Source organism: Dermacentor albipictus, chromosome 5, assembly GCF_038994185.2.
Source record: "Dermacentor albipictus isolate Rhodes 1998 colony chromosome 5, USDA_Dalb.pri_finalv2, whole genome shotgun sequence".
NCBI classification, from domain to species: Eukaryota; Metazoa; Arthropoda; class Arachnida; order Ixodida; family Ixodidae; genus Dermacentor; species Dermacentor albipictus.
Window position 1 is genome coordinate 4,038,905 of NC_091825.1, and position 21,961 is coordinate 4,060,865.

Below are 21,961 nucleotides of genomic sequence, written 5' to 3' on the forward strand. Positions count from 1 at the left end.
AACATCCCCTCAAAAGGTCTGGGGATTGAGGTACGCCTCGGTGCCTTTTTGTGGGCACTCACCTGTTCTGTTGTCCCTCTCCCTTTCCACTTGCGGTGGTTTGCGGGGGTTGCTGGGCAGAGCAAACATGGGAGAGGTTTCTTGAGAACAACACTGGATACGTACACATTTTCCTCTCATCTGTGCCCCCTTTGTGTCTCAGGCTTGAGCTTGCCTACGGCACCTTTGTGATGACGGTGAGTGCGTGCTTTGTGTTGATGCTTTCCTGGTGCTAAGCCAAAGAGCGGTGCCTAGTGCTCACACGTGGTTGTACTGTGCCGAGCTGAAGGAGATTGCCCAAGCTCCTGCGAATGCGCCTATTGGTTATATTGAGAGCAAGCAGCATAGCTGTGGGGACTTTCCCTAGTGGCATCCCGCGCCGGCTTGGGACTGGGTGTTTGTGTATTGTTGGGTGTCGCTGGAGACAGTAAACGGTTTCCGCTACCTAAGGGCATGTATTTAAAACTTCGTTTTAACCAAATAATATTGTCCTCCCAGCAAATAAAACAAACTAAATTTCTTCAAAACCAAAAAATACCCTCCCCGCACGGCCGTCTGCGTCAGCAGGCGTTTGGTGTGTTGCGACACCACGTACCCGAGCACACAAGGACTGTACCCTCCCACGTGTAGCTGTGTGCGGCTTAGCTGTGTCCGGGGAAAGGGGGATTTTGGGGGATGAGCCAGTGCTGAGTGTTTGGAGCATTAAGGCTCCCGGTGGAGGTACCACAACTCTTTAGCCTCTGCTTCACGTAGACAGCACCTCCAGACTGACCCACCTGGAGGAAATTGGCAGTCACCTTTTCCTGTTTCCCTCTTCAATACTTTTTTTCCTATCTTCTTTCTTTTACTTTTCTATTGTCTCTTTTCTTCCGTAACTTCCTATTTTCCTAGGTGGCTTGGGTTAACCTTGTGTTCACGTAGACGGCATTCCCAGTCTGGAGGTGCCTCCCTTGGGTATAATATATTAGGTTATAGTAGCAATGTACGGTTGGCCCCTGCAGCGTCCCCTAGTTGGGCTGCGTGGTGGGTGGCCGCCATTGCTGCCAAAAAGAAACTGAACTACTACGGGAACACCAGCACCACCACCAACGTGTTTCAACCAACCAACAGAGACCTATCCGAAATTCCATGTTGTACACAGTGAGAACTCTGAAAAACAAGCCAGATTCATTTCTCCATTCATAGTTGCAAAATCTTTGACCGAAGCCTTAGGCTCAGGTTATAAAGTGATAAAAATGGCTAGCGGAGACCTTATTCTTGAGATCCCTAAGAAATATCACTACGAGAAGCTCGGCAGTCTTGTCACGCGCCAATTTCTGTCACACCACCCCGATCAATGAATAGTTCATGCGGAGTTGTATCAGAAGCAGAACTCCTAGAATTGTCAGAAGCTGAACTTCTGGAAGTGTGGAAAGACCAAAATGTAGCCAATGTAAAACATATCATCGTTAGACGGGACAACAAAGAAATCCCCACCAAACATCTTATCCTAACTTTGCATCTAGCGTTCTGCCAGAAACCTTTGAAACGGGATACATTAGGTTAACAGTCCAACCCTAGATGGTGCTTCCAATGCCAAAGATTCGGCCATGGCTCGCAGAGCTTGTCGTGGTCAAATAACCTGCACAAGGTGTGGAGTCCAGGGCCACCCCTCCGACAACTGTAGTGGCACACCTCGCTGTGGGAACTGCAGTGGTGACCACCCAGCCTGTTCACTTTCCTGTCCGAACTGGAAGAAAGAAAAAGAAATAATCACCATAAAAGTTACAGAAAATATTTATTTTAAGGGGACTCGTAAGAGGATCTCTCCTTTCCACAGCACACTTTGCGACGCGTCGGGGGTTAGTGTTACAGCGGCCACTGACAAGTGCCCAGCTCGTGCACAGTGAGCTGTCACTTGTGTCTTCGACCCTTGGGGCGGAAGTAGCTAAGCCTACTGCAGTAGCCATTGGGGACTGCTGGATCTTTTCGCAGCCACCGTAGGGTTGTGAGCCAGACACAGGCGGCTGTCAAAGTCGCTGCACTGAACTGGCCACAGGCATCTCCATTGCCTGGGGTGGCTTGATTGTAGTCCAGGGTAGCAGTGCAGACAATCTGCAGATGACAGCAAACCAGGGTTGACTCTGCTCACACCACGTACACTCAATGCACTCAACAAACAGTAAAGTAGTGCAAGGGAGAGGAATTCTGTATGCACATTGCCCATGTGATATGATGCTTAACTCTACTAGTGAAAGATCAGGCGGCTATGCAGATGCAAAGTTCATCTGAACAAAGCTTGCGTTCATGAGTCAAACGCGTAATTTCAATTCATGCGATGCTAACTAGAATGAGGGAAGCAAAGTGTGACACCTCAACGCCACAGTCCACGAGGTTGTGTCCCTCCACATGCGACAGGCAGCTTCTTTTTGACAGGTAACCGGGAAACCTTTTGCCTTAGGCCTAATGCATCGCTACCCTGACAGCAACCGGCATCCAAAAACAACACCCAAAATGGGCACAAAACAGGCAGCCATGAGGAGACTTCAGCTCTGAGAGGTGGTCCTTTTATGGGACGGTCCCGCAAAGTGGGCCGGCGCACATGCAGTAGGTCTGCACCCCTCACCGACCCCAAGCCAAGGACTAAGAGCGTACTGCGTGTCGCGTCTGACTAACCCAGCCATTAGGTGGCATTAGCAGCGCAACACTTCCGCCATCTCTTGTAATATGCTGCAACCAACTGGCTGCTGCCGGCACTTAGCTATGGGGACAAGCCGGATTGCAAGAGATGTGAGAGCCGTGCAGGGAAAATATAAGGCCGACGCGTGAGAGTAGAGCATCCCCACATATGATAGAAAAGACATTGTAACCTATGTCGCAGCAGACAGGGTGCGTACAGGTCAGTACAGTCAGAGGGGTGTCCCAACGTTTTTTTTTATTGGAGAAAAATTTAGATGCCATAGCGGTGCTTCTCTGGTTGAATAGTAGCAGTGTTCTTTTGTCCACCTGGCCAGATCTTTTTTATAGGGCTCTCAAGAACAGATGCAACTATCTTTTGTAGAAAGCCAGCCTTATATAAGCGCTGTACTTGCCTGTTGATGCCTTTTGCCAGCCAGTCCTCACAGGACTTGCTGACAGACAAGTGCAGGCTGTTTTGAATGATGTCATGCTTAGCCAGCTTAAAATGAGCCATATATGCTCATTTTTAAACGAGGTCGTTAAATCCAACGCACATGTTCATCAAACAAGAGGCAAACATCTAAATACTGCACGTGTCCCTGCACAACAGAGGTGAACATTGGGGCTGGTACTTAAGTTTGAAAATTGTCAGAACACAAATGAAAAATTCCGATTTCTTGTCACAACCACCAGACTTAAACACAACCAAATAATTAACATATCTAAAGATCTTGGCCACTTTGAGTTTGTCAGCTTTTGCTGCCATGTGCTTATCCCTCCGAACACTGGTTTTTCGAAATTTCATAACTAGCTGAACTTTGTGCTACCTAGTACACTCCACCAGCTGACTGATTGAGGAGCATTATAACATTGGCCAGCTTCGTGTATGAAATGATGTTTGGTTTTGCACAGTGGGAGCGACCCTGTGTTGTTCCTCCCCTTGTGTATTGCCTCGTGGACTCTCTTTTCTTTTTTCCCCCCGACTGCAGAGTGGCAGACGTATCTCCTCTGCCAAGTTTGAGGGTTCTGGTGGGCTGCAGCATTTTGGCAGGTGCGTATAACTGTGCCTTCTGTCTCTGCTGCCCGGTCTGCTTCACGCCCACTGCTGCCATCTCACTGCGTGTGCACTGTGTGCTCTCTCGTGCCATCATCGAGCCTTGTCTGTTTCTGCCCATTGATGAGGGCTTTAATTTTGCTCATAGCATAACCATACGGAGAAACTGACATTTCCTTTTTTCTCCCATGATCTTTTTTCAATGTGTCTGTCATGCAGAGTTCAGAGTATTCTTGGGCCTTTTAGAAACCCTTGGCTTTGGGTGTGTATGACATAATAGCTCTGCGGAAACCCGCAAGGTGGAGAGAAGTAATAAAGAGAAAATGAGACATCCACCCAAACGTAGCTAAGTGCCACAAAGGAAACCCATACGGGTTCCACGAAAGAAAAGCTTTGCAATTGAAGAAAAATTCGCCCTGGTCCGAGACGAATTTCGTCCCGGACCAAAACGAATTTTTCTTCAACTGTGAAGCTTTTCTTTTGTGGAAGGCGTATGCGTTTCCTTTGTGGCACTTAGCTGCGTTTTGGTGGATGTCTCATTTTTTCTTTATTAATTTGGGTGTATATGTTGAAATGCTATTCTTAAAACCTAGCAAACTGTAAACTTCTCTGGTCGTTAAAATAAAACAAGTGCTCATATAAGGTTGAAGATGAGCTTGAGAGGGTCTAATTATTTATGCATTAGGTGTGGCACAGGGCATGTGTATATCTCTGGAAGATACCCCACATCCAGTTTATCACTTGTTTTGTCAGTTGAATATATAAAGACTTAAGAGAAGGCATGAGAATAGGCGTGTGTCTGTTGTGATTAAGCAAGCGGGATCCCAGTCAATGAAGACCTGGTCTGACATGGTCCACCAAGGTATTCAAGCTTGCATTGCCTTTTGCAATGTTTTTCTAATGCTGTTGACTACTTCTTTTAAGGTAGGAGGCATCGCAATTCTTGCATGGTATCTTGTTGATTATCGTGGGAAACCTTGAAATTTCCAAAGCATCTTTTACCGATATGAGTGAGCTAGTCTTAATTTTCTTGTTGGCACGTCATCTATTTGTTTTTTTCAACCTTAGGCAAATGCTCATTTCATTTTTACCGTGTACCACCCTCATGTGACATGTTTTAATGGAGCATTAGAATGTTAAACTTTTGAGTACTAAAAATATGTGAATTTAATTTTTGGTTAATAGTAGGGTTTTGTTTGGAAAACCAGTTACGAGGTTCATGCAAGAAAATACAGTAATGAAGCCAATCCAATCTGGTCAGCACATAGGAGCTGCCCTACTTGTGGCAGTTGGTTAATTATTGAGCCTTCTTTGTTTTGTGGGAAGGAAATGAACGTTTGCTCATTGTTGCAAATAGTGTTTTTCAAGCTTTTGAATAGGACAGTGCTTTAGTCCTTGAAAAAATATTTTGTCACGGTCTTTGAAATTCTTTGAGGTAGTGCATGAAAGCTGCAACAAAGCCTGAATTATGTAGTGCTTGTTGATTTTACTACAGATGCTCTGGTAGTTGGCATTCACTTGCATGTGCATGAAGGACACAGAGCTCTGTGTGCTTTTACTCTGCCTTGCATTGGAGAGACTGTATTGTCTGCATAATTAGTGTGGCTTTAGTTTGTTCAGTGTCCCCGCTATGCCCACAAAAGAGCAGAATGGATACCCGGAGTGAGATACAGAAAGAGGAGTGGGTATCCTGAGGACCCAAAATACATTGCACAAGTGAGGGGTTTAGTATGTTTGGCAGTGTTTATCTTATGTTGCACATTTCATATGGAGTACTAAGGCAAAAGGAAAAAAAAGAATAAGGCTATGCAGATTCATCGCACGTCTTGGAATCTATGTAAAGTGAAGCTTTCGTGAAACAGTTGACCAAATGCCTTAAATTTGCCCGTTTAATTCCTGGTTCTTTGGTGTAAAGGAAACTGTAGTAGGTGGAAAGCTAGGCAAGTTGGAATTGATCCATTCTTTGGGTTGGTGCGGGAAACGACGGAAGCACAAGAAGGAAGGACATGGTACGAGTGCACGTGCTATGTAGTGTGACACACGGCGATATACTCCCATCTCACAAGCCATTTGCAGCACTGCAAATGGTACGAGGCATACACAGGCAATATCCTTGCTCAGTGGAATAAGTTGTCAGCATAAATGGCCAATTAATGGCAGGATGAGAGAGATTGGTTTTTGCTTCGCACATGATACATTACAGCGATAATTGACATGTATTAGGACCTCTGCGCACGGAGGTCATGTACTATGAACTCGGCAGCCGATGAGCAGATGACAGAATGCGGATGAACACATCTCGAGGGTCATTTGACCTTGCTATTGGCTAAGGAGTCCTGCAGCTTCTACAGTGCTGCAGACAACTTGTGCGATGGAGTATAGTTGTTGCTAGCATTATGGAAGTATAGGTGTTATCATGGCCTAATGGTTAGAGCATCAGGCTGCAGTGCTGGGCATCGAGGTTTGATCCCACCATCGGGTGCATAATTCAGTTTCTTAAGTTTGAACTATTTGGGAAGACAGCAGTCATGATCAGGAAAATTGGGGAGGGTTTGCGAAGAAAGTGCTTTAAAAGCTAGGGCAGAGCATGTTGGCCTGCTTCTGTCACGCATTCATGCTTATTAAAGGCCCCCTCACCAGGTCACATAACAAATTTTGGTTATAAGCCGTAAGTTATCAGCCCTCTAGGGAGCATTATTCAAGATATTTTTTCAAATTAGTTCATTAATAGCCGAGATAAAAATCTTTGAAGTGCCGCAAACCCCTAGGAGGCGAGCATCGCCGCCAGCATGCTCTCTCTCTCCACTTGCCCCCGTCTAGCCTCTGCAAGCGAAATTCCTTCCGTGCGTTCTGCCACTCCCATACCGGAACTGGAGGATTGCATAACGGATACGTCGTGGCCCCCTTTTCTTTTTTCTTTTTTTCTGCTGCGTCTTTGCTGATTGGCGTACTTCCAGTGATGGTCTTGTGTGCGAGCTGTTGCATTTGTCTCATTTCTTGCAGCACACGATTTTGCATGCTCAGGACAACAACACCTGAATAGCAGTACAAGTCAATGCCACTGTCACAAGCAATGAGGCAGACTAAAGCAAATCGGAGAGCATGATCGTGCATGGGAACCTGGTAGAAAACGGCAAGCAGTCTTCTCTTCAGTGCATGTGACTGCACGATGTGGGAACAAGCAGATGCAACGGAATACGTCCCTCTTGGTATGGCACAGAGTAAAACAGACTAGGGGGCATTCGGCTTTTAGGTATTATTTCTCTAAACTTCAATTCGTCTCTTGAAGCAACAGATCAAACTCGTCAAACAACTGATGTTGCCTTTGTTGCGACTGGGGGTCCGAAAATGTGGAATCTACGTTGCTTGTAGAGGAGTAAGTGAATGTGGGGCTGGGCTCGATATCAAGGACGTTTTACAAACAAGTTTATATTATTACGATATCATCGAGTGATGATGAAGGTACGAGCCGCCGCGAGAACGACGACGAAGTGGGTTTGTGCCTTTTGCCGCGAGCGAGTGTCGGCCTGGCGATCTGGCTCCAGTGTAAATAACCTGTATGTAGCTTCTTTATTCTGTGTCTTTCCATACGTAACATTCTGGTGGAGGTCGGCGATCCCCGTCCTCACCACGGAACTCCGGAGTGGTCGGTGCATCGCGCTTGTCACCATGCCTCACGGTGACGAGACCGCCTCTTCAACGACTTCGGCTTGTCCGACTGCTCCAATTATCACGGTTGCGCAACATCGCGACCCTGGTGTGTTCTCTGGCCTGGAGGGAGAGGACGTTGACAAATGGATCAAGTTCTACGAACACGCCAGTGCTAATAACAGGTGGGACCCAACGATCATGCTCACCAATGTCATCTTTTATCTCGGCGGCACCCCACGCATGCGGCACCAAACGCATGACGACGAGATAAACAACTGGGACAGTTTCAAAGAAAAGCTCAGGGAACTGTTCAGCGACCCCATTGGGCGCAAGGCTGCCGCGAGAAAGGCTCTTGCGTCTAGTGTTCAGACATCTACAGAGCTGTACGTTTCATACATCCTCGACGTCTTGGCTTTCTGCCGCAAAGCTGACGATACTATGTCTGAAGCAGATAAAGTGTCGCATGTGCTAAAAGGCATCGCCGACGATGCTTTCAATTTGCTTGTTTTCGGCCACGTCTCGACATACGACGCCATCATCAAAGAATGCCGTCGCCTTAAGCAAGCTAAGAGCCACCGTATCACACATCACATCACGCGGCTCCCCAACACTGCTGTTACGACGACCTGTGAGGGTCGACCGCGTCAAACCACCCCCTGTGATGATATAACTCGTATTGTTCGGCACGAGCTCGAGGCCGCCTGTTTGCCAGCTTTCTCCGTGACGCCTCTCGATCCACCAGCAACCACGATTGCACTGATTCAGGCCGTCGTCAGAAAGGAATTTGAGAACATGGGTCTCAACTCCGTGTGTCCATCGTCTGCACCAACGGTTCCCCAGTTCTCTAGCAGCCCTCCTCGTCCCCGGCAGCCTTTCTCTCCCACAATGCGCCGCAACCCGTCCGAATGGCGTACCCCTGATGACAGGCCGATCTGCTTTCACTGCTGTCGTATCGGCCACGTGGCTCGTCACTGCCGCAACCGATGGCCACCACCTCCTCGGACATACACCGCCGCTCATTCCCGCCCCTTTGGACCTTCTGTTCCCTATGCCACCCGCCATGACCCCATTGCCGCTGATGCTCCTGCCCCGAACCTTCGCTACAGCCGCTCGCCCTCTCCTCGACGCCATCAGTCTCGTTCGCCCCAACCCCGTCGCTTCTCTCCGTCACCTATCGCCTCCCGGATCCAGCCGGAAAACTAGGCACTGCAGCTTCTGGAGGTGAAGCTGCCTTGTCCACTCTGCCCTCAAATCCTCTGCTGACGTTACACACGAACCAAAACCTTCTTGACGTTGACGTTGATGGCTATCCTGTCACGGCACTCATCGATACAGGTGCACATCTTTCTATTATGAGTGCTGCCTTCCGACAATGACTGAACAAGCTCCTCACCCCAGCGTCGGCACGCGTCGTCTGCGTTGCGGATGGCGGTACTGTGCCTATCATTGGCATGTGTACGACACGTGTCAGCATCACCGGCCGCCACACTCCTGTCCTCTTCACCGTGATTGCTCATTGCCCCCACGACCTCATTCTCGGCCTCGATTTTCTCTCCGCGCATTTTACTCTTATTGACTGCTCTGCCAGTACCCATCGCCTTGAGTTGCCGATTCTCACAGAACCTTCTGACGCACCCCAGTGCCGCCTACGCCCCACCGGCTTTGTTCGCCTGCCGCCAAAATCAATAGCCTATATTGAACTCTTGTCTTCCCCACCAGTCCCTGATGGCGAGTACCTCGTCACTCCTCTGCCCGACATTCCGCTACACTATGACGTTACCGTGCCTCACAGTATACTTACTATTACGGCGAACCGCACTTTCCTACCTATCTGCAACTTTGGATTGGCAAAGCAAATTCTACCGCAAGGTATTTGCCTTGCCAACGTTGATTGTCTCGGCGACCATCACGTGGCAACATTATCGACCAATGCTTCTTGCGAGCTTAGGGGGCCCATCATGCCAGCCTCGGCCGCCGACCCCAAGATACAGAAAATGATTGCGACGGACCTGTCTTCTGCGCAGGCTGAAGACCTTTACCAAGTGTTATCGTCCTACAGAGATATTTTCGACTTCGACGATCGCCCTTTAGGCCAGACGCTCGCGGTCAAGCATTGGATTCTTACTGGCGATGCTACTCCTATTCACCGACGACCATATCGAGTTTCTGCGTCTGAACGACGAGTAATTCAAAGTGAAGTCAACAAAATGCTAGACAAGAACATCATTGAGGCGTCTTTCAGTCCCTGGGCGTCACCTGTAGTGTTGGTTAAGAAGAAGGATGGCACGTGGCGCTTCTGTGTAGACTACCGCCATCTGAACAACATTAGTAAGAAGGACGTCTACCCGCTCCCACGTATAGACGACGCCCTTGACTGCCTCCACGGTTCCAGCTATTGCTCTTCTATTGATCTTCGTTCTGGATACTGGCAGATTGCTGTTGACGATATGGACAGAGAAAAAACCGCATTCATCACACCTGATGGCCTATACCAATTTAAAGTAATGCCGTTTGGATTATGCAACACCCCTGCCACCTTTGAGCGTATGATGGACTCCTTGCTCCGTGGTTTCAAATGGTCCACCTGTCTATGCTACCTCGACGACGTCATCGTCTTCTCGCCCACGTTCGACACTCACCTTGAGCGTCTAACAGCTATACTTGACGTATTTCGAAAAGCTAACCTGCAACTTAACTCGTCCAAATGTCGTTTCGGCCGCCGCCAAATTACTGTTCTGGGCCACCTCGTCGACGCTTCCGGAGTACAGCCTGATCCCGACAAAACTCGCGCTGTCTGAGACTTTCCAATTCCGAAGACAGCCGCAGACGTTCGAAGTTTTGTCGGGCTATGCTCGTACTTTGGTCGTTTTATTCAAGATTTTGCGGAAATTGCTAGACCCCTGACTAATCTATTGAAGAAAGCCGTACAATTCTTGTGGGGCCCTGAAGAAGCCGCCGCCTTCTCTCGTCTCGTCACTCTTCTCTCCTCACCACCCATTCTCGCCCACTTCGACCCTGATGTCCCTACAGAATTACGTACAGATGCCAGCGGCCATGGCGTAGGTGCCGTCTTAGCCCAGCGTCAGTGTGGCCAGGATCGTGTTATTGCTTATGCAAGCCGCCTCCTCACACCATCGGAGCGCAACTATTCCATTACGGAACGAGAATGCCTTGCTGTAGTCTGGGCGGTTGCGAAGTTCCGTCCCTACCTTTACGGTCGCCCTTTTTCCGTAGTCACTGACCATCATGCTCTCTGCTGGCTCTCATCGCTAAAGGATCCTACAGGCCGGCTTGGTCGATGGGCTTTGAGGCTACAAGAATTTTCATATTCCGTGGTCTACAAGTCTGGCCGCTTGCACCAAGACGCTGACAGCTTCTCGCGTTACCCTGTTGACGACCCTGACTCCTCCAATATTACCAGTGCTGCTTGTGCATTCTCTGTGTCGCAGCTGCTTCATTTCGCCGACGAGCAACGTCGTGACGCCTACATCAGAGCACTCATTGACCGTTTTGAACACTCTCCGGCCGACGCCACTCTACGCCTCGTCCTCCGCGACGGTACTCTATACCGTCGTAACCTACATCCGGACGGCTCTGAGTTCCTACTTGTCATACCTAAGCACCTCCGCTCAACCGTTTTACAAGAACTTCACGACGCACCAACAGCAGGACACCTCGGCGTATCTCGAACCTATGACCGTGTACGTCGCCGTTTTTTCTGGCCAGGCCTTGCTCGTTCCGTACGACGTTACGTCGCCGCTTGTGAACTTTGCCAACGACGCAAGAAGCCTTCCCAGCTCCCCGCTGGTTACCTGCAGCCGCTCGACATCCCCGCCGAGCCCTTCCATCGTGTCGGCTTAAACCTTCTCGGCCCATTTCCGGAATCTGTCAGGAAACAAGTGGGTTGCAGTCGCGGTAGACTATGCGACCCGCTATGCCGTAACCCGCGCTCTTCCGACCAGTTGCGCAACTGATGTTGTGGACTTCCTCCTGCATGATATCATTTTGATTCATGGTGCCCCGCGTCAATTGCTAACAGACCGTGGCCGTACGTTCTTAGCCAAAGTTCTTAGCCTCCTACCACCCTCAAACGAAAGGCCTCACTGAGCGTTTGAACTGCACCCTTACAGACATGCTATCCAAATACGTTTCAGACGACGACCGTGACTGGGACCAGGCTCTACCTTACATTACATTTGCGTATAACTCTTCCCGTCTTGAAACCGCTGGCTTTTCGCCTTTATACCTCTTGTATGGCCGTGAACCGACGCTACCACTGGACACTGTGCTTCCGTCCACCACAGCTTCAACTAGCGCTTATGCCCGTGACGCTATCGCCCATGCTGACCATGCTCGCCAACTTGCGCGCACTCGTCTACAAGTCTCTCGAGGCAAACAGAAGCATAGCTACGACCTCCGTCACCGTGATGTCCATTTTGTGCCCGGCACCCTCGTGTTACTTTGGTCACCATCACGTAAAGTTGGGCTTTGTGAAAAGCTGCTTTCCTGCTACACAGGCCCATATCGCGTGCTTCGCCAAGTAACCGATGTCACCTACGAAATCGCTCTAGCCACGCCCACTACGTCCTCCACTGTGACAGCCAGTGACATTGTCCACGTCGCCCGACTCAAACCCTAGAACTCTCCACACGCCTTGGATATTTAACAGCACCGTGACGGCGCTTTTGCCGCCGGGGGTTAGTATTACGATATCGTTGAGTGATGCTGAAGGTACGAGCCGCCGGGAGAACGACGACGAAGTGGGTTTGTGCCTTTTGCCGCGAGCAAGTGTCGGCCTGGCGATCTGGCTCCAGTGTAAATAACCTGTATATAGCTTCTTTATTCTGTCTTTCCACACGTAACAACATTTACATATTTGCAAGAAAATTCAAAGTAATAGAGAAAAAGTTCATGATGAAGTTAGAGTAGCTTATCACTCCCGCCGTCCGTTGCTCCTTTTATGCCCTTCGTGGTCATTGTTCACTCCCTTTGCCCAATCCGTCATCAAGAGACCGATGACATCACGTCTCACCAATCCGGAGGTCTGTTGCCGTTTCCCTCCGAAGGGAGCTTGGTCGGAAACGCACGCACATCACTGGGCACAAACATGGAAAGGGGGAGCGTAGGCTGACTCCGATCGTACACTGACTCCGTTCCTGGCATGCACATGCCAATTTGGGTGGCTGACAGGTGATGCATTGCACTGACCACATCTCCGGCGTGGACGTGCCAGTTTGTGCGGCTGTCGGGTAAAGGACCGTATCCTTGATAATTGCCCAAACCTCTCCTGACTGAGGTACTCCTGTGTTGGCCGTAAATAATCAGTTTTGAGAACCATTTTAATGAGGTCATTGGCCTGTTCCCCCTAATCGCACGAGCTGTGACCAGAGGGTGTTGCGGTGTCAACGGCCAATCACAACACCTTGAATAATTCTCGGTCACTTGTCACTTTGAGCGACATCGCTGCAATTTGTGTAGGCGCACTTGTGTGAATGATGTCGACTCTCGGGCTGGGAGCACAGGGCCCATGATGACAAGGCCGCGTGACATTTGGTTTGAAATTTCATTTCTTTTCACGGCTCGTAGCGGTATAATACTTTGCAGACATGATCGTTAGCTCGCATTGTATGCACTGTGCTTGCTAGCTCAAAATGGCCAGACCCAGTGAGGGGCCCTTTAACTCTTTACCTACCCTGGAGAAAATAGGTACTTTTTGCACTCAATATCCTATGTAATACATAAACAAAAAGCAGAATGAATGCACTTTTTGCAAATAAAGGTTATATTAAGGTGTAAGTCATTAAAAAGATATAAATTGCCAAAATCAAAATTGTGGAATAAAATTACACAAAGTTTGTAAGGACCCGCTTCTATCTACCAAGAAAAGAAATGTGAAGAAAATTATTAGGTTACAAAATGTATTGCCGTCTAATAGGCACTATCTCCTAAAGATAAAAATTTTCATTTAGCAGGTATTCCACTGCAAAAATTTAACTGCAAGCATTACGGTTTGGCGGGCTAGGCTGTGGCCGCCGATGTTCTGGGTTGGTATGCGTCGTCATCCCTCTCAGAGTCCAAGTCTGACGAAAAGGCAGCATTCTCAGACTCACTGCTCCTTGATCCATCAATAAAATCAACCACAGACGCAGTGGAATAATGAGGTCTGCGATCTTTCGAAGCACGCACGCCGCTCCCGGAGACGGCCATTTTCGCTTCCTTCTTTCACCGTTGTGAAACTTCGAAGTGTGTTCAAAGATTACTGCCTGGTGGGGAAAAAGCAAACTGCTTAGAAAACAAAAATACAGTAAAACCTTGTTAAATTGCAATTGGCCAGAGCTTGGAAAAAGTATGTACTAAATGGTAGTACTGCTTAACCGAAATAGCATCAGATCGCCCACTTACCTATCAAAAACGGCACTCAGAAAGAGTGCGGTAAAAGGCAAAAAAGATATGCAGTATTTATTCACTTCGCGCAACAAGTGTTTTATTTTCGTTTGATGCCGCAGCTGCCTAGCAGCAACGACAGTGGCCTCAAACTTACTGAAGCTGCGAGCCAGCTTTTCAGCCATCCCCCTCTTCTCGGCAAACACTTGCATGACAGATTCCTCGTTGGCATTGCATGTTCTCTGTGCACGTGGGCGGTAGCGCTGCAGAAGTCACGGGGTGCCTTTTTCATTGCAGGGTGCTGTTCTTGTCGCAACGATTGCATTGATGACGCTGATGTAACGCGCAGCTTCTGCCACTGTCGGGCCTGAATCGCCTGGACTGTCGCTTTCCATGTCGTCCTCATCACTGTCGCTAGTCGACACTTTACCATGTAGCCGACACCTCTACACGGTCGCAGCAGCGCTGCTGAGCAACTTCATTTTCCAAATGCCACACACCATAGTCAACAGTAGATCCCTGTCGCGTGCTAGCGCCGACTTCGTGTCACGTTCGATAGCACGAACAATGTCTGGTTTTTCTTCTCTGCTGAGCACCCGGCGTCTTTTTTATCCGAGTTTTGGCATGACGGGAGTTTTTGTTTGCATAATGTCACAACGCTCTCTGGCACGGTTCTTAATTCTATGGCACGGCATCAAAATGATGTTGATGTGGCTTCACATGCAAACGCGCAGGTTGCTTGGAGGCCGTTGTTCTGATCACTGAGGCTTGTTGTTCTGCCGGGCCGCCCGATGGGGACAACGCACCACCGTATTTGTGCGACAAAAAGTGGGAACACTAAGTGTTAACCGATACATACGCAATAAGCTGATACAGTTTATGTGGATACAAAACACATTATATTCAATGGCTACTGAGTCGGTGATTTGACTTTACTACTTTTAAAATGAAACTTCTGTTTAAGTGGGTACAGTTTAACGAGGCTTTACTGCATATTTATTTTCCTTCACCTCCGATGGCACAAAGTGTTTGTGAGCAGTGTGGAAGCTCTCGACAGCGGCATTTGAAACCATCAATGGCGGGCGGGCATTTTTGCTTTCTACTTTGATGACCATGAAAACTTTGGAATGCATTCAAAAATCATTGCCTGGCGGGAGAAAAAGTGAACTGCTTAGAAAAAAAGATATAGTTCTCCTCTTTAACATACGATAGTGCAGTGTGTCCACGAGCATCATAGAAGGTCTTCAAAGCGGCGTTGCAAACCATTGATAGCGGGCTAACAATGCCTAGTGGGCGCAGTAGGGAAAGAGTTAAGAGACCATGTAATCTGCAGGTGATTATGCTTGAATTATGCAATATTGGCCAGAAAGTGTGATGTACTAAGCTGAGTTCAGCACTTTAAAGGGGTCTTCAAACACTTTTCAAGCCACCGTTTTTTTGGTTGCTGGTTGTGTAGATTCACAGTTCAAGAGATAAATGCAACAAGAATGGCAGCGATAGAAGCAGGCAGTCCAAAGTTATTCAGCCGAGAAATAAAAAAATGCAAGAAAAAGAGCAGCAGATCCAAGTTGAAATCTACATGCGCAAAGCTTTGTGTGAGTGCATAAAGAGTCGAAACACAAGTTTGTATTTATTGAGTGTCCGCACAAAGTGACATGGAAGGCTTTATTTGGGATTTGTAGGGAGGCTAATGTAATGCCACCGCTGTGTATGTGCAAAGGCGAGATCACTGGATCTTTTTTTTTTTATTTCCCCTGCACGACCAGCACTGCAGATGCACGTAGGCGAATGCCACGTGACGATGCTGCAAGGCTCACATCCTCCACTGTGATTAGTTGGCCTATTCGCCTAGACAACAGCCATGCCGCAGCACCCACGCTCACGAAACTTGGTGAGGTTCGCAAAGAAAAGCTTCGATTTTAAGAGTGCATGCCCTCAACTCAAATTTTGTGTGCTCCTCCTTTCCATTTCTCTTACCCACTGATGTACCCTGTCGCTGCCAATGGTAAGAGCCCGAAGCGCCTACGTAGCTGAAGTTCGCACTCCATGGCTGCCAACATGTTCTATGTTCTGCTGTTCTATGCTGGCCGAGCAACTTGGGACTTCACGTCTTTGCTTCAGTGCAGCGCCGCTAACAACAAAAAAAAAAATGGCTGTGGCTTAGCTAAGGTTAAGCCCAGGATGCGAAGCATACTAGCCTTTATTTTAACGCGACAGCGTGAAGGAGCTCGTGTCGCAGAAAAGCCGGTGTCGTTGGCGTCGGCTCAGGCGTGCGGCGCTTGCTCAGGCGCACATTTCGTTGTCGCGCCGAACGCTGCGTTGCTCGACGCTCACCGCGTCCGATGCGGGGGGCGACACCGCGAGCGACGGCGCTAGTTGGAGCCCCGTTTCTCCTCTGTCGTGACGTCACGGTGTCACGTGGTATTGAAGGCGACACCGCCGCGCCCGAGGAGGTGGGTTGAGCTCTCGTAATATGCTTCGCATAAAAGGGCACGGCTACAATGATGCACCTAGGTGAGAAGCTGCATTACGAGAACATGTAAATCAAGGCAGCAAGGCTGCTCGCATGCCTATACAAATGAGAACAGTAGCTTTTGTGCTTGTATGCCACCATACCAGAGGCTAAAGAACAGCCAGTGCGTCTAACTAGTTTTGTGGTTGTAATTTTTTTATGGCTGTATCTGGTTGCGTCAATATAAAGGTTACAGTGAACAAAAATAAAATAAATTCTCAATTATGTTTTTGCTACAATGCAGTCGTTATCACAGAGCAGCGAGTTTTGATGTCGAGAATGGTTATGGCAAGCGCCACTGGGCGATGATGCGGTTGCCAGCAATGTAGTGATTTGTTTGCATGAATAAAATATTAAATATTTCGATATCGCTGCTCTGACCTACGCTAGAAGCATCTCCAACCATCGGTCTATGCAACCGGCAGCAGAAAGATGGTGGCTTGAAAAGGGTTTGATGGCCCCTTTAAAATAAAGATTCTTTAGTGTTTGATATTGAACTTGAACTAACAGCAGATGCTGGTTAGCTTGAAGTTTTTGACCACTTGAAAGAAGTATGAAGGGCCCGTCACATGTTAAAATAGACAATTGGGGGAGTTGGTAAGCCAATTGAAACAGAACAGCACGTATTTTGACAGGGACAAGGAAGGAGACACGACGCAAACGAGCGCTGACTTGCAACCGAAGTTTATTGCTTGGAATGAAGAATATCAGTGTCATTGTCAGAAACTATCCTCAGTAGTTTCAGCAAAAGCAGAAAAGGACAACTGGTAGATTCGATGACACGAAAGGAAAAAGAAAAAAACCACTGTAGTGCCTTATATTCATCATGTTTCCCATAGAATAAAAAAGATAGCTAACAGAGTATGTGTCAGTCATTTTCTCTGCTTTGGATAAGCTTGGGAAGATGAAATCAATTCGTCTCTTGTAAAGAGGGTGTTGTCTACGCCATTCCCTTGTCATGTGGCAGGCTTTATGTCGGTCAAACGGGGAAGTGCCTTAATGAACGCCTGAAGGAGCACCACAACAATGTGCATAATACTATAAAAGGGCATCTTCGCATCTACTGTAGAGACTGCGACAGCAAGGCTTGCCACCCTGACTTCGCTCAAACACAGGTTTTAAGTAAACATAGTAACGACGCGTGAAATCATTGAAGCAGTGCACATCGCCTGGTCAAAAGACCCATGCGTTAGTAGCCCCCTCCTTATCGATTTCGTCCAAAGAACTGGCATTTTTAGCGGGAGGGATAAGATGATTATAGTTAACTCCCTTGTTGAGTGCGGCATGTATTAATTAATTTATGGGCTTTTACGTGCCAAAACCACTTTTTGATTATGAGGCACGCCGTAGTGGAGGACTCTGGAAATTTCGACCACCTGGAGATCTTTAACGTGCACCTAAATCTAAGTACACGAGTGTTTTTGCATTTTGCCTCCATCGAAATGCGGCCGCCATGGGTGGCATGTATGATTGATTGTCAATCTATGAATGTTTTTTTTTGGTTTTCTTGTCGTTTGGAGCTGTTATATATGCCTCGTTCCAAGCAATAAACTTCAGTTGCAAGTCAGCACTTGTCCACGTCGTGTCTCCCTCCTTGTCCCTGTCAAAATATGCGCTGTTCTGTTTAAAAGAAAACTGTCACATGTAACATGATAGGCCTGAATCTGCTGCATCGCTTTGCATAGTCCTGCCACTGTGTTTGTGCTTCTTCCATAGCAGACAAGACAAATCATGTTATGGTATTCAATTGTTGCTGCAGTCCACTGTGCCCTCTGGGTGTCGTGCGTTCGATGTCATTGTCTCAATATTTTTTGCTCGTTTGAGACTTTCAAACTTCGTTGGTCAGCCTATATCTGTATTTGGGGCCAAGAATGCTCAGTCAGTACCAAGTGTTTTTAATGCATCAAGAACAGGTGAGGCAAAAAGCTTCAGTATCGACACACTTGAGACCATCTTATACTGGAAGTCTTTACTGGCTGAATGGGTACACAAACTTATTTGTTGCCTGCTCTTATTTATAAAATTCTTTTAGTGCTTGTGTGCTATGACTTTTAAAAAGTGTGGCCAGTTATTCTGGAATTAACCCCTGAACACTTTCCTGTCCGTGGGAAAATAGGCAGCTGTTGGGTACGCTAGGGATGTTTAATTTTTTTTTTGCTGCTACATCAAATGCTTGACCCTGGTGTTAACAGTGCAAAACGTAGACGAGACACGAGACGAGAAGACAACACCACAAGCACTGTTGCAACGCTTGTGGTGCTGAAAGCAGCGCTTGTGGTGTCGTCTTCTCGTCTCGTGTCTCGTCTACGTTTTGCGCTGTTAACACCAAGAGGGAAAACCAACAAGCCCAAGCTGCTCTTCTAGCGAAATGCTTGATATTAGAATGTATGTTATCAATTTGTAGAAGGAATGTGCTTTCTAACGGTATTATTTTCAAGTGAACGTTTATTACCAATTCTTTGAAAACAAATATTTAACAAAACTCTTTGTAACGAATATGAGAAAACTCGGTAAATACCATCAGTGCTGCTTTGCTCCAAGAGAACATAAAAAAATTTAGAAATATACATTTTGCACAAAAAGGCTATGTTCAGCATTCCTGCAACCCTCCGGTTTTTGTGAACCGCCGCACGAGTACGATAGCCACTAGGGCTGCCAGAACAGAATGTTCTCAAGTGTGTTGTGTTCATACTGAAGCTCTTTGCCTCACCAATTATTCATGCATTAAAGGCAGTTGGTACTGACTGGGCCACTCCTGGCCGCCTTCTTGTGCAAAACTATGCTCTTTGCGCCGCCACCGGCAAGTGGCCCTGCTCAAACAACGTTGACACCCTGAAGATTAGAACTGTGACCTTTCGAACACTTTGGATGACTTTAGATCTGAGCGCGGCATCGCCGAAACGGTTTGGGGTAGAAAACGGAACCTTCCAGTGGAGACCTGTTGACGTTCTGGGTCTATTTGATGCACTTTCGCTGTCTGTACTAAAGTATGATGAATCAAAATCGTCTTCAGAGTCTGTGCTACTGCCTCCATCAAAACATATTGACGCAGAGTCATTGGAATCTGTCGAAATTCGCCGGTTCCGAAGGGCACGTGCACACGATGTCGACGCTATGTTGGAAGCTACAAGTGCTCATCATGCCTGACTAAAAGGCGCTTTAAAAATTTTCTTGTGGTGAAAAAAAAAAAAGAAACATGAAAGCGAAACTAGAAAAGTAGTTCCTCTTCTACACCCTGGATGATGCTAGCTGTCTGAAAGCGCCCGAAGCGTGGCAAAGTTTTAAGTTGAAATCATTGATAAGAAGATATCGATGGGTATAGGCATGGACAGGAAACTGTTAAAGTTTTTTAACCACCTTATCTTGTTGCAAGCGAACATATTATGGCTTAGGTTTAGCTGATGTCATCATAGGTATTTCACCACTTTCTGAATCGATTTTGATGAGCTAAGGCTGTTAAAGGGCATTTTTCCATTTAGTACATACTAAATGTAATTAGTGGTTTTGTTTACAGCACATTTATTTCATTTTTTTTTCATTCACGCTAAATGGCAGCAGGTATTCCATGTGAGCCGTGTTTGTCTTTTTCTGAGATTTTCCTGCGCTTTCAAACAAGCATGCAATCATCCATGCTGGGCTTTAGTGTGGTAGATTGCAATCCGTGTGTTGATCACAGCGAAAGGAATGAGAATGTTGGCTTTGTATTTCATTCTTCAAGGGCAAAAAGGAACGTGATGACACTTTGGACAACAGTGAGTCCGAAGATGGAGAAAGTGGGGATGAGACAGTTGCCAGCTCCCGTAAATTGATTTTGCCCATACAATCATTTTAGACTGTTTTGTATCCTAAACAAGTTACTGAAATGTATCGCACCATAAAGAAATTGAGCCAATATGGTATTATTAGCGTGAAAAAAAATAAGCCCTTACTGGGGGGGGGGGGGGTAATGTGCACGTTATCTTTTCCAACCTTCTTCCATTTGTAAGAAATGAGGGAAAGAAATAATGTGTATTCCGTCGCAGTGAAATGGCTCTCGTGACGATGTACGAAGTGGATTAAAAGTCGTTTAAGATATTTTTACAGCTAGAGTAATTTTCTGACAATAAATGGCTTTTACATTAGCTGTGCACATTTCCTTTCCATCATGCCACTCCTGCTGAAAGTCTCAGATGGGGGTAATGTGCATGCAACAGTAGCAAACACATGATACTCAAGGGACTGCAGCAACAAATGTCAATGCTTCAGCACACCATGCCTTGTCATCTGCTACGGAGGGACCACAAAAATAGTAGCCAGGCCTTTGCAGCATTGGTACAGAGTGTCTCTTAATACTTTCTACGGACATTTGGCAAAACCCTGAGCTGCCATCCTTGCAAAGCCAGACATGGAGATATTGCTGAGAAGACATTGAGTATGCAGTACTTGTCGCCTTGCAAGTGCATGCACCAGAAATTATTTTGCAAAGTCTATCTGGTCTGGTACAGGGCCGGACATGTACTAAAGCTTTGACAAACTTGCAAAAAAAAAAAAATGAGCAACTGTAAATTTGTTCAACTAGAGTGCAGAAAAGCCTGTCATCAAAGTCCAAAATGCATGCAGAATATCCAAATTAAGCCTGGAACTCTTGTGACAACCTCAGGCATCCAAAGAACATTGATCCAGTGCAATTGATTGACCCCAAGCGCAATCCTCTGCCCTTAAGAGGAAGCTTTAGCTCGGGCCCAACTTGGATGCCGCATATTCAAATACATGTAAAATGCAGCAATACTATTCTGAGATAACTTTAGTGCTGATTTTAGTGAAGTTTGTTGAATTTCAAAGCAAAAGTTAAATTAAATTTTGAATTAGGGCCTGAATTGTTTTACAGAAATTGACATTCGGCAAGCTTGAAAAAAAAAATAATAATAGTAGCGCGAAGTTTAGAAACCCTTAACTCAACACCAAGAACAGATATTGGAGTTCTGTAAGCTGCATCCATGCAGTCATGATATACTATCAATTTATATCTTACACATGAATTTGTTAAAATGTTTACAATGGTTTTGCAGAAGCCCTACTCGCATATTAGTGGTATTTTAAGCATGAAATGTTTTTAGCATCTGTTGTCGGTGACCTTCAAGTGACCTTGAGCCAAAAGCCAGAGCCATCATTTTATTTATTTATTACAAATACCTACAGCTCCCAAGTTGAGCATTATCATAGAGAGGTTAATTACAAACAAAGGTCAAAGATTGAACTTCGCAAAAAACAGCATCATATAAGTTATGGTAAAACAATACAATCGTCATAGTTAGAGAGAAAGACAGCACATCCAGTACCAAAAACATCCAATTATAAAATTAGTTACACAATGCATAAAACGGCACACTGGAAATATTGTCTAAAACAGATTCATGTAAAGTTTTCTATGGCGGATGAAAAATTGGGTGCAGATACTATCTCATCAGGGAGCAAGTTCCATTCTGCAATCATTTGCGGAAAGAATGAAAACTTAAATACATTACTATGACCTTGGTAGGCCCTTATTTTCTTGGAATTGTCATGTCTCTTAGAGTGATAATGAGGTGATTTTAAATATATGTTCTTATCGATTCCTGTGTTACCGCTGTTAATGTTGTGTAAAAGCTTTAACGTAATTATTTTGCTGTGGGTCGACAGCAACT

General features: G+C 46.6%; 1 protein-coding gene across 15 annotated transcripts in view; it reads left to right on the top strand.

The window, feature by feature from the left end:
* The window catches only part of Scm (Polycomb protein Scm), a 426,899-nt gene that overhangs the window by 33,889 nt on the left and 371,049 nt on the right, over positions 1–21,961 (top strand). For 2 of the 15 annotated variants that reach the window (XM_070538230.1, XM_070538228.1), the window contains exon 2: positions 3,687–3,748. The exons of the other annotated variants lie outside the window; for them this stretch is intronic. The gene's annotated coding sequence lies outside the window, so the exon portion shown is untranslated. The remainder of the gene's footprint in view (positions 1–3,686; positions 3,749–21,961) is intronic. 15 annotated transcript variants of the gene reach the window in all.